The sequence below is a fragment of the Phalacrocorax carbo genome, chromosome 7 (genome assembly GCF_963921805.1).
Source record: "Phalacrocorax carbo chromosome 7, bPhaCar2.1, whole genome shotgun sequence".
Classification (NCBI taxonomy): Eukaryota; Metazoa; Chordata; class Aves; order Suliformes; family Phalacrocoracidae; genus Phalacrocorax; species Phalacrocorax carbo.
In genome coordinates, this window is record NC_087519.1 from 17701788 (window position 1) to 17715869 (window position 14082).

Consider the following 14082-nt stretch of genomic DNA (forward strand, 5'->3'; position numbering starts at 1 on the left):
TATGTTCTGTTCTGGGCTCCTCAGTACAAGAGAGATGTGGACGTATCTGAGAGAGCTAGTGAAGAGCCACAAAGATGGTGAAGGGGCTGGAGCACCTCTCCTATGAGGAAAGGCTGAGAGGGATGGGACTGTTTAGCCTGGAAAAGAGAAAGATAAGGGGGATCTTTTTTATTTTTAATAGAAATATATATAAACAAACCACCAGAAGGGAGGGTTTAAAGATAGAGCCAGGCTCTTTTCAGTGGTGCCCAGCAGCACAACAAGAGAGGCAGCAGGCACAAAATGGGACACAGGAGGTTCCCTCTGAACATCATGAAACACTTCTTTACTGTGAGGTTGCCCAGGGAGGTTGTGGACTCTCCATCCTTGATGGTGTTCAAAAGCCAGCCAGATGAAGTTGTGGTCAGCTGACTCTAGGTGGCCCTGCTTAAGCAGGGGTGATTGGACAAGGTGACCTCTGGAGGTCCCTTCCAACCACAGCAATCCTGTGATTCTTCTGACTAGATAGCATGACATTCATACTAGCCCCAGTGAAGCTGTTTCCTCATTTGTAAGAGTCTATGTGAGTTTTAATCTATGGACTACTATGGCCTGTTAATCTAGGGAGAATCTGATTGTGTCCAAAGAAGTATGGTGACAAAATTACTGTACTTCATAGAGGCTCTTGCCTTCTATAAGACATCAAGGTGGCTTAAAAATACTTCACGGAAATAGCTTGGTTGCTGTTATTCCCACTCTGGCCTGCTGTTGCACTCTGTTTATGGAAGAAGATTGGCAGCAAATAAACATAACAGCTAGTTATAGCTCAAAATCCCTGTTAGTTACACATTTTTGCTATTAATTGAACAAAATGTACTTGTAGCTGTCTATAGCTCTAATTTAATCTAAATAAATTATTTATGTTTAGTGAGGCTTCCTGAATTAAATGGCTGCAAAGTTGCCACACTGTAGTGTGGATGTTGCTGGTGGCGCTCTTGCCCTGTAGTGTGATCTTATTGTGTAATACTTTGAAATTTTCACTCTGCACCAATGCTGTAAAGCTTTTCTTATTTACATAGTAGTTGTCTGTTATCTTTAGCAGGTAAATTAACTCACTTATATTCAGTGTCTAATGTCAAGAGGTATAAAAAACTCTTACTATTAGAAGTGATCTGGAATTTGCAGCAGTAGTAGTACTCTGCTGCCTAGTCAGTTGCTTTCGGCCGGTTAATGCTGCAGTCTTGGAAATCTGTCTTGGAAATCACTGTGCTTCATGCCAGCAAGCAGCAAGGGCACTGTGACACATTCATGCACTTAGTGGACAGACACAAATAGAACACCATACATCATGCAGGTCTTCAGCTGTTCCGGTCTGTGTAACTTCAGGGTTGAAGCTATGGCTGTATTTTATGTGGTATGTGTGTTCCATTGTTCCTTTTCACACCTGAATAGTTTCACTGAACATTCCCATGAAGGTTTCATGTTTGACAATAAAATCAGTTCTTACCACCCAGTGAACCTCAGTATACCTTTGAAAATAGGATGAGGGGAATGAAGGAGCTAACACATGTTCTTACTAGAATCTGAAAACTCATTTGTCTCACAGTTAAATATTTACAGCCCATGATGTATTGTTTTCAAATTTGACAGAAAAAATTAGAGAATTGAGCCTTAGGAGTTTTTAGTTGTACTTCTGAGATTCAGCACATGACAAAAAAGGTGGGTTTAGCTTCTAGAGTATTGCAGCCCATGCTTTATTTCTGAAGTGTCCCCGGCAGTGTTGTTAATTCTCACTTTGCTTGCAGTTCAAAAGCTGCAAAATCAGCTGGTTGAATGATGTGAAAGCAGCTTTTTTTTATACATAGGCCTCTAGAGGAGAAACTTTCCCCAATTGTATACAGTTAAGATTTAACTCACCTTTTCAGTTTTTGTGTGGGATCATAATTACGGGCTGTTTGGCTTCAAGTGTTGCCTGAAGTTAGATTTTTATCTGTGGGAAATGTATGCATGCGTACTGTTAATCCAGCCTTTGTGTACTGATGTAGACTTTACACCACTCTTAAAATGTGTAAGAAGTTGTGGTCTCCAGTAAAGAAAGGAGAATCAGGCTTCGGATTTTTCTGAGGACAACAGAACGAACACAAGAGGGTCTTGTTATGAACATAATCCAGACACTGGGATGTTATCAGGAGCAAATACAGTAGAGACTAGAAGTAATAGTAATGTCAACATAATAAGTCAAAATCATGCTTTACCAGCTGGACATACCGGGGGGGGGGGGGGCGGAAAATTTATGTCCAATGCTCTTCTACACTTTCCAGTGTCAGGTTTGTAACAGGTACCCAAAACCTACAGCTGATAGTTCACTCAGAGATCACAACTTAAGAGAACAAAGCTTACTGTGGACCTGGAATACATATTAGGAACAGGTGAAACAATAACTGTATCACCTGAATTTCTGGCTTCTACTTAGAGATTTTTTAAATCTGCTCTTAATTTGCCATTGTGGTTGGTGAAATTTTCAGTGCTTTTTTAACTACAGACTTTTTGGAAATGCCAAGAATGAGCCACACTTACTTGCTACAATATCAGACAAACAGCACTTACTTTGTACCATTTAAATGAAATCTCATGTCCAAGTTCCCCTTAGTCTTTTATGTGCTCCTCTGAAATAGCTGTGCAGTTCAGGCAGTGTGGCAACATCCATGCTTTTAATGTCCTGCACTCGCTTTGGGATCACTTGCTCCATCTTTCTAGCTACTAAAGTGGGATTTCTGACCTTGCTGCACATGAAGAAAAAGAACTTACTGCTGCCCCTGTCACCAAAAGAGTTAAAAGATGAAAACAGTGAGGACAATGGACCTTAAAATGCCATACTTAGATAAAAAGATGTACTGATTAATAGCTAGGTCTGGGTAAAGAAGTGGTGGGCCCTACCAGACCAGTTTTTCTCCTTTTAATCTTTTAATCTTTTAATCTTTTAATCCCTTGTTATGGGCACATATGGCAAGAGCTATGTAATCAAGTAGTTATGCCTGGGTAGGGATTGCTTATGGGAGGAATCATAGATATTTGCAAATAAGTCATTGCCTAATAATCCAGGCAGTTGGTTAAGTACTTGTGTTACACTCGCTGGTGTGAGACTCAAGCACACTGAGCACTGGCACGCACAGCCCCACCTCACAGCAGTTCTCCAGCACTCGCTAATCTGGTCTGCCAAGCCCTGCACTTTGCGTTGTGGTGGCAACTGGCTACTCACTGCTGAGTACTATGGGGAAAGAGCAAATAATGTTTAAAACTTTAGTTTGCTATAAGATACCGTGGGCGGAAAAACCCCTAACTATAAATGACTATGGGCACTTAAATATTTTTTAACATAAATCAATGGCTAAGCATTCCTGGTTTTGTTTGTTTTTGAAACCCTTCTGAAGCAATGCTTAAAAGAATGTTTGGGTGTTTTCTCTGAATCTTACCCTGCTAGTGTGTCTGTCCTTCTACAGGGAATTATGAAGACAGCAAATCATAATGCAACTTAGAGCATAGACTTATATTTTCTTAAGTGCCATTGAATATGTTTAGGAATGTTAGCAACTGACTTTCAAAAAGCTAATCTACTTCATTACTAAATTTAAAAATTACAAACAAGTAGTAGATTAAACTGCCTATCAAGAGACTCTAATATCCAGTAGTCTACGAAGAGCCTGATAATGCTGCAAACCTGCCACCTCTATGCACTCTGCTATATCTGAAGGGTGTATAGGGAAACAGACCTCAATAATAGACTAGCAAATCTATTGCAGTATGTTTGCAGTAGTGATTAATTTGGTTTTAAGTTCCTCATTAGAGTATATGGGCATACACCCTTTCATTTGGAGATGATCAAAAGACTACTTTCTTTGTTGCAAACTTTCCCATCTGTGAGGAAGAGTTCATGAGAGGTCCTGAACTTGGGTCAAGGAGGACTAGAATGACTGTGCTGTACTAAAATGAGATTGATCTCTGATGCTGTCCAAGAGGATTTGTTAAAATAACTTAGGCATTTTGGTAAATGGTAGCTTCTGTATACATTTTCACCAGGCAGTGTACCTTTTCGGTAAACAAGCTGCTACCTACAATTTTTTCAGACTAAATATATTTATAATATTTCAAATTAAGAAGATAACTTGTTAGATGCCATAAGATCAGTTCCTAGGATATTAAAAATTCTTTCTTGCAGTGTGTTTTGCTTAATGGCAGCCAAAAAAATCATATAGGATTGAGTTTGGTCAGTGGTATCTCCCACCCTTCTCTAATATCAGGGTCTTCTCAAAATCCAGGAAATAGGGAGTTGAAAGTCATTCCAATACAATTCCAATATGTATGGCCTTGGTCAACTGTATCATAATTCTTCCCGTTCCTCACAACAGCTCTGATCTTTCTCCTCTTCCTTCCTGGCTCCTTGTTGTCTTTCCCTTATTTAGCTAATGATCAATCAATCTCCTATTATGGCATGGAGATACACCACTTCAGGGAAGCTGTTTCAGTGTTTGACTACCCTCATAGTATATAACCTTCTCCTTAAAAAAAACAAAACACTTTTACTATTTGTTGACTAATAACACATACTCTGAATACTTGCTTTACCCTCTTCTATACCTGTGTTTTGTTAAAGCAAAATTATCTTCATTTCTTCAAAGCTGTTGCCATCAGTTAGAGAGTTTACACTACTTTTGCACAGCAATCTGATGCCTATAGTGCTGCCTGTGCTATGCTAATTACTGTTAGTCCTTGATACTTGTAATGTCCTAAGCCTTGGAAAAAGAATCACAGCAGGTGAGGGAGTGGAAGCTATCAGGCCAGGGGCCCAGTAATGTAAAATACGTGCTACCAATTGTAACATTTTATGTTGTGAATGAAAGGATCGAGTCCTATTTTTGTCTATAAACTTCAGAGGGGATGGGGAAAAAAAATCAAAGAAAAAACCAGTTTGTATACATATCAAATCTGTTTGTGCTAATGACACTTCCATCCATATCTTTAATATTGCTATTAAAAGGGACTTAAATAAAATGCTTTGTGATTTATTGAAATAGCTTGTAATAGCTCAATGTGCTTATAGCTTTCTCCTGAAATTCCAAAACCACATTGTGCTAATGTAGGTAATGGAAAGTCCATCATTACACCACCTGTTTGTGATTTGCAAGGCCTATTAAGCCTATTTATCATTCAGCTGATAAGGAACAGAAGAAAGAATGAGGTTAGAATAATTTTCATAGAGGAAATTAGTATTGAATCCCCTAAATCAAAGTTAGTAATGCACAGGCTCCTAGTGTTCTTCCTTTTTCAATCAGAAAGGCAGCAATTTAACTGGATGCTTAGATCTTCAGAAATACTTGTGGGTGAGATAAGTGCATTGGATAAATTTTTCTCTTTACTGAATCAAAAAAAGACTCATTTCATTTGACTGGGGGGAGAATATTTAATGGAAAAAAGGTAGGGTTCCTCATCAACACTAGAGAAGTTACACAAAATCACCTCTTGGTCAAAATGAAAATAACTGATATCTCTAAAAATTTCTGTCTTGGGTTGGTTGGTTTGTGTGAATGCCAGAATTTTTCCAGATACAGGAAGCTTACAGGTCCTTTGACATTACGAAAAGGAAGCTTCAAATGAGAAAAACAAGAAAATTATTAAGAAGAAGCAATTTAAATTCTAGAATTTTAAAAAATGATACATAATTCAAAGATGGAAAAGGACTTTTTAGTTGAGATTTCTAGCTAATGAACTTTAGATTATTTTAGCCTTGCTGACATTTTGTTCCCATATCTGAGTGGTGTTACGTACATGGAGAGCTAACAAAATCTATAGCAAATAACTGGGCTGCTGCCTCTCTGCTATTATGTTAATGACTGTTGGTGAAGGGTAGATCAGAACTGAAATGTTTGGGCATATTGCAAAAGGTTTTGGTGACTGCATACAAACAACTGGCCTGTGCTATGCTTTAAAGGTCTTTGCTGCAGCTCAGCCATTGATGCAAATGACAGCATGGTTTGCTTGCTCTGATACTGAGTTCATGTTGTTCCACAGTGAGTCATCTACTGGGGACTTTGAGGTTTCTATAACCTTTCCTAACATCTATAAAAAGCCAAAATTAGAACTTAATTGGCAATGTTGGTAACCAAAGGCAATGCTGGTAACCAAAGGTGCTAGTGCTCCCTGAGGCCATGAGATGAAAAACATAATTTCTTGGTGTGAATCTTTGAGCCGTAAGAGTGAGACATTTGAGCTCTACCTATGTACCCAAAAAACTGTTAGATTTGACTCGTCTTTTGGGAAAAGTTCCGTTAAACAGCATGAAGTTAGGCAGAGTTATCCATGTCAGAAAGATAGAATAAAGCTTTTAAAGTACTATTTACTTCAATTATACTACTGAGGAAAATGGTATTTTCTGATGTTCTTTTATATGTTCAGAAAGGAAATGGTTTTGCAACAAGGATGTGAAATGAGAGAAAATGAGAACTAAACTATCTTGTCAATTAATCACTCAGCTTTTGAGAAAAAAATAAGTTTGGGTAGTGTTAAAAGAAATACAGGCTTAGAAAAGAACAAAACCTGAAAATATGCTTGAGGAAAATAATATTAAAACTAGAAAGGGTTAGTGGAAAAATCTTTGCATGAAAGAACTTTATTTGATATGGCCTAGAATTGTGCATCAATATGCATGCAGCAGGAACAGTTCTTTTCTATTACTTTTAAATGCAAAGTGCTATTTAGTTTTTTCCTGTCTTGTTTTTTAGGAAAGATCTGTGCACTATTATCAGTATTAGATTAGGTTATAATTTTGAAAGGAGGAAAAACCCAAGTAATTCTGCCTTTTTTTTGCTATACCATCCAAAATTATCATACATAAGAATAAAGAAAGGAATGGGATTGAAAATATTACAGTGGGAGAAAAAATAGAACTGTTGAAACATAGGATTTTTATTGTTATATCTAAATGTATCATATCTAAATGCATCTAACCTTATGATTTCTGGTGAGCCCTGAGAGTTGCGGGCTTTTTGTTTCTCAGAGTATATCAGATCTAACTGCCCTGTGATGGTCTGTAGAAAGATGTTTATGAACTATCTAAAATAAAACCACTTGGAAAGGAGCTTTAATATGCAGGCTGGCAGAATCACTGCTATAATGTTATTAGTTATACTATAGCTTTGATACCTGCTGTAGCAAAAAGCAAGCTGTTTTCTCCTATTCTGTTGTACATTTTCCTCATTTTGTAGCTAGCTGAGCCATTTCAATTTGAATGAGAGTTAAAAGAACAGAGTTACTGGAACTTCGTATAGACATAGGAGCAAAAATAAGTGGTTAACGAGTAGAGGTCATAACATTTTCACGTGGATTCTTTTTGTAATTTTTGCAGTGTGCTTTCTGCTCTTGTTTTCCAGTCAGAACTAGCCAAGCATTTTTCAGGAAATTAAGTGGACAAGGTGAAGCATTTGTTAAACTAAAATAAAATAGTGGAAAACTTGTTCAGTCACCATTCTCTAGTTCTTTAAATCCTAGCATTTTTTAAGAACAAATTGGAATGTACCCCTAGACTTTCATAGAAAAAATCAAATTTTAATGGGTTTCTGGAAAAAAAAAATTGTGGCAGGTTCTTTGAGAGTACCCTGACAGACATCCTTCCCTTTGCAGTCTGATAATCAAAGGGAATAGACTATGGAGCTTGTCCAAGTTCTGAATTACATAGAGCGGGCATCTATTTTGGATAATTTTTGGCTCTCCAGCAGTGCAACTCCAATGTAGATTTTAGTTTAATTTAGAGCTTATTCTCCTCCAAGATAGCACCTGTGGCTTGTAAGCAATTTCCACAAAGGTCTAGGCTACATGCTAATAATACACTTATCTATCAACAATCAACTGAAAATATAAATATAAAAAGTGGTTTATTCTGCTATGTGGATCTATAAAAACAAAATTAGTAACATAATGAAGATAAACAATTAGAGAATGCTATAAAATCTCATTAAAATGATATACTGCTCCAACAGCTTTATCTGGGAGAGAGAATGGTGGACTATAAGTCTCCTTTAGCTACGTAGATTGCATGAAAAAGATTATTTAATAATTATGTTTCAGTATTTATTTCAGTCCTGTCTTATGTGAACAATATGCTATTCCATCAGCTTCTACCTCTACATCAAAACTAATAACGTCCCTTGTCTTTAATAGCAGCAGAACACTTACAGTAAATGCTTTCCTTAAAAACAAAACCCCTCTAAAACTTAGGCATAGCCTTAACTCACAGGAAGCATGTAGGACCTAATCTTCCTAGGACACTGAGTGTAGGTTACCCAATGCAGCAGAATTCTTGTGAATATACTTCATTGGCAGGGTCTGCAAGCCCTATGTAAATCAAAGGGATTACTTTTGAAAAGGTATGCAATCCTCACTAGTTGTTGATGTAAAACATTACTAAATAAGAAGGGTTGATAAGTACTGGTAGCCTTCAGAACTCTCCATGAATGGCTAACCTGTAACAATTCATGTGGGGTAAGAAATATAAGCAGAATAGCAGATTGTTTTTTTCATTGTTTCTAAATTATTGAAGCTCACAAAATTACTTTTCCAACCTCAGTAATTTTCACCCTCCTGCTGGTTAGAGACTATGTGACATTATTAACACAGAATCATTATTGATGAAGAGTAGGGGGGTTGTCTTTTATAGTTCAAGCATATATTCACTATAAGGCTCTTCAGGCATGTTCCTGCATATGTCTACTTCACACGATGCTGAGAGTCTCCCTTATGGCTTCAACTCCAAATGGAGCAAAATGAAGAATCAGAAGTATTTTCATATGTAACCATTTTGTGATCTAGTATATCCAATGGAACTGTTCCTGCAAACTTATTACAGCATCTCTTGAGTTAAATAAGTAACATGAGGGTGTCACATATTCCACTAGACTAAAACCAGGTTCACATCTTCTATGGAAGCAATTGGTGAATGTTCAGGACAACAGTTCTCTTTTTTTGTCCCTCTAGAGACCTCTAGTTGCTTTGATTCATGGGAATTAACAACATTAGACACCCATAAAAACCCTAACTCAATTCAGTTAGTGCTGTGACTGGCCCCCACATCTTCCCTCTAGCTTCAAGGAAGTAAGTTATTATCGTGCATGTGACTTGTTAATTTTTATCAATTATGCAATCATTCTTTTGCTTAAAATTGTAAATTAACCCCCATATTGTCTATGTTGGTTGAGTAGGTTGCTGTAAATGTAATGACAAATCGCATTAATTAATGCTTTTCTGTGAAATACGTTCCTAGCACATGCCTGTCTTAGGCAGTAATTAGTTGATTTGGATAGTCAGAACACTTTGTTACTAAAGCCAACAAACTAGTCATTAACAATGCACATTTGTACCCAAATGGATTAGAAGAATTGTTTCATTGTCTAATGTGAACAAGTTATATGTTATCCCAAAATAGCTATTATTACTTAACTGTTGAATTTCCTAAAACACTAGTGATTTAATGATATCTACATCTCAAAGCAATTGATTTTTTCCAAATTTTTTTAGGTTGCATTATATTAAATACTGTATTTGTAGAAGGACTGACTGAATCTTTAGCAAATTTCTAAAATGTTCTCACTTAAAGCCAAAAAGAATACAGTACTGAGAGGATAAGTTGTACAATGATGCATTCAAGGGCAACGTTTCTCTTGTAGACAATGTTATTAATGTTATGAAAATGTAGAAATGTTATGAAAATGTAGAAATGTTATGAAAATGTAGAAATGTTATGAATTTGTAGAAATGTTATGAAAATGTAGAAATGTTATGAATTTGTAGAAATGTTATGAATTTGTAGAAATGTTATGAATTTGTAGAAATGTTATGAATTTGTAGAAATGTTATGAATTTGTAGAAATGTTATGAATTTGTAGAAATGTTATGAATTTGTAGAAATGTTATGAATTTGTAGAAATGTTATGAATTTGTAGAAATGTTATGAATTTGTAGAAATGTTATGAATTTGTAGAAATGTTATGAATTTGTAGAAATGTTATGAATTTGTAGAAATGTTATGAATTTTATATAAGTTTTATATAATCTTCTGAGAATGCCTATACAAATAAATTACATGTGTTAGCAGAGAAGTAAGATTTTTCTCATCTTTTTCATTAAGGTAAAATGTAATTTGGGCAAAAAATTATTTGTGAGATTCCAGGATGCTGTAGTCTAGCTGCTTAAGCTTCAGTCTTTTCATACGTGTTTTGTAATCTGTGAAAATAAGACAGCATTTGGTCATTGATCATAGAGAATTTTATCTCTAAATCTGCAGTTGGCAAATACACCTTATCTTCACTGCTATGTCGTTCCATTCCAGGTTCTTCAGGGACTGCAATGAGATAGTTCAGTCCATTCTATATATAATTCCAGAAGCACTATTAGGTGTTGTATAACCTTCTTTTACAGTAGGTATAAATTTGAGATTATATTCCAACTTTAGTAAGCCTGCAGCATCCAAGAGGTCTGTTTAGAGAACCTGTTTAAAAGGTACCTCTTCTACAGACAGCAAATGCACAATTCTGGGAATTGTTCACTAAACCACTGTATTACTTACTATTATATGCATGATGAATGGAAATTTGCATGCTGATTTCTCTCAAGTTTTGGCTTCCTTTGCTCCTTCAGTGTGAGATATTTTGTCATTGCTTGCAGCAATGTACCTGTAAAAACCAGAAGTCAGCCAAAAATGCTAACAAGTTTGCACCAATGTGCAAAGTCTCAGCCCAGGACTGCTCAGAAAGAGTTACTGCATCAGAAACTGTGTTCAGACAGTAGTCTGATGGAGGAAAGGGGGGATTAACTGGTTGCTAGATTTAAACTCTTCTGAACTACTGAGTGATAAATGGGCTTTTAGTGGGGGCTGCGGTGGAAATTAAAGGCCTTTACTAAACCTGGTTTCTCCTTAAGTGTTTATCCAACAGCTGTTCCCCTAAGGGACTCCCTTCTGAATTATTCAATTCTGCAATACAACCCATACTCCTACCCAGGGAATTGGAATATTCAGAAAAAAGTAGAAATAAGAATCCAATCTAATACTTTCTGTAGCTGACCAACTGCCACCAAATTGCTTTTGGTATCTCAAGCCCCAGTGTCTTTTCAGTTAAATCAGTATAATGCTAAAGATGTGTACAGCGAGAGGTACCTGGCCTTTTCTATCTCTGGTAGTGCCAGCAGGAGAAATGCTTATTGCTGCGCTGTGAAGTAGAGGACACAGAACAATCAGGCAAACTGTAAACGGGGCCCCTTGAGAAGGAATGCTTTAACAAGAGGGAGATTAAAAAAGAAAAAACTATTAAGAATTGTGCTAAAATACTGGATGAAGAGTAATTCTAGCTGTACTCAAGCTGACCTTGTTCTTTTTTTTAGCTTTTGGAGAAAGAAGCACAAAACCTTAATGAAATTTCTCACAAATCCCTTTGAAGGGCAGCAAGACAATCTGCTTAATTATTTTTGGCAGTTAAGATAAGTCTGCTTTTTTAAAAGCTTGTGATAATAACTAATACTCTGTTAGAGTAATTGTTTTTTCTGTACACATCTTTATTTAATGGTTTTGTATTGTTTTTTTATTATAAATCCTCTAGGGAATTTTTCTCCCTGCCAAACCATTTTATATCCTTGGCTTACATGCTGCCTATATAGTTTTTGCCAGATTTTCCTGTACTAGTTGCTGACAACCACCACAGTTTAAGAAGGGTGTAAGTTTTCTTTGTTTGGTTGGGGTTTTTTTAAAATCACAAAAAAATTTCCATTTTGAGACATCTAAAAATGAAAAACAGAGGTTGGTGATTGAATAGAATTCTTCGGCATATTAGGTAATTCGCATCTTGACACTGCCAAAACCCAAGAGCAACTTTAACTCTAGCTGTCATCTTTACTGACCCCAGGCCACTGTGGCTAGGGATGCTGCCAGCCAAGTTGCCCAGGCAGTGATGGCAAAGTACACTGTTTATTGTGCACCGATATTCCACACTGATATTTCCCCCCCACCTCAGGCCAACAGTAAGCTGCTTGTGAAAAGATACAGGCAGTATTCCTTTAAAAAGAACAAATGCCTCCCATCTGTCATCATATGGTACATAAGCAGACAACTGTTGAGAATTTCAGTCTTTAAGATAGGAAAAACACTGTATTGGAGTTAGAGAAAATATTATTTTCCTTTTGAGGAAACCATCTTCTAGAAATGTTACTAGGTGCAATCATTTGAATAGTCAAGATTTAGCATTTGTAAGAACAGTAAGAGAACCTTCTAAATGCATAAATGATAGTTTTCAGCTAGAATGGCCAGTATCTGTCACATTGACTTGGCTGCAATGAAGCAAGTACATTTAAGATGTCCTGCTTGGAGTGATCCGTTCCTTCCAAAGTATAGATCTAGTGAATCATAAGTACCATGATTTTTTTTTTTTGCACCTTCCACCATAAGAGTGTTAATTCTGATAAAAATTCAGCCATTTACTTTGATATACAAAACCTGTTTTAAGGAGTGCCACACATCTGTGTTGAATGAATGTTTTAAAAGCACTTTGAAGAGGAACTTTGTAAGTTCTGTATCCTGTTTAAAAACAAAACTACACCCAACATTCAGAACACTGTCAAAAATTACCTTCTGGATTTTTATACTACTTCAAGTAGACAGCTAAGGCTAGCTTTTCACAGAATAAACGTCATTTCTTGACTTATTCTGTATTTAATTTTTTATGCTGAATGGGAAATTAGAGTTTTGTGCATAAACAAACTACTTAAACTTATGACAATGCAATTAAAGATCGTACAAATGGCAAACAATATTATAAAGGCTTTTGCAAATATTAATTTAAGTTTTACCCCAGCTGGCAACTAAGCCCCACACAGCTGCTCCCTCCACCTCCCCCATGGGGTGGGGGAGAGAAGCAGAAGAGTAAAAGTGAGAAAACTTGTGGGTTCAGTTAAAGACAGTTTAATAGGGAAAGCAAAAGCTGTGCACACAAGCAAAGCAAACCAAAGAATTAATCCACTCCTTCCCATCGGCAGGTAGGTGTTCAGCCATCTCCAGGAAAGCAGAGCTCTATCATGTGTAATGGTTCCCTTCTTCCTTCCTCTTCCCCTAGCTTTATATGATGAGCATGGGGTATAGAATATCCCTGTGGTCAGTTGGGGTCAGCCCACCCAGCTGTGTCCCCTTCTGACTCCCTGTGCATCCCCAGCCTACTCACCCCACCCCACCGGTGAGGAGCAGAAAAGACCTTGACTCTGTATAAGCACTGCTTAGCAGCAACTAAAATATCACTGTACGATCAACACTCTCCAGCACAAATCCAAAACACAGCCCCATACAGGCTATTGTGAAGACAATTAACTTTATCCCAGCCAAAACCAGCACATTATTCTTGCCTGCAGTTGGAAAGATAAATTTTAGCCTCTGCATCAGAAGTATTTTGTGTCACCCTTTGAACTTCTTGTAAGCCATCTCTGCCCTCCCCAGGAAGGTTACAACACAGAATTAAAAAAAAAAAAAAGCTGTAGCTAACTTACAGCTGTTCTAATTTTTTTTAGATATCTTATAACCTTACTACCAGCACAGATTATATGTAACAAACACATCTAAACAGAAGGTTGCACAGTGTACGTGACAGGCGACTGTATAAAATGTCTCTTGCTCTGCAGTTCAGTGCTTCTCTGCATCTTGATGCTCAAAGCTATCCAGCTATGTCAGTGGTTACAACAAATCTGTGCTATAGTAGTGGTGCTCAAATAAACAAATGGGAGCAAGACATTTTGTTTCTTGAAGTCTTCTGCTTTCAAAATGGACTTGACAAAAAAAAAAAAAAGCAAAAAGGTTGTAATAGTGTAATAAAACTTGCAGTGTGTTCTGCGAGTATAGATTTCGAGGCAATGATACTATTTTCCTCATATTACCCTGCATGTTGTCGCTCGGAAAACCTGATATAGAACGCTTATTTAGAGTTATTTAGGGAAGGCTAGAGGTATTTAGGAAGATTGGAGAAATTAGGATCATGGGGGCTATGTAAACAAACAGAAAGGGAAGGCAAATATGTAAATGCCGGT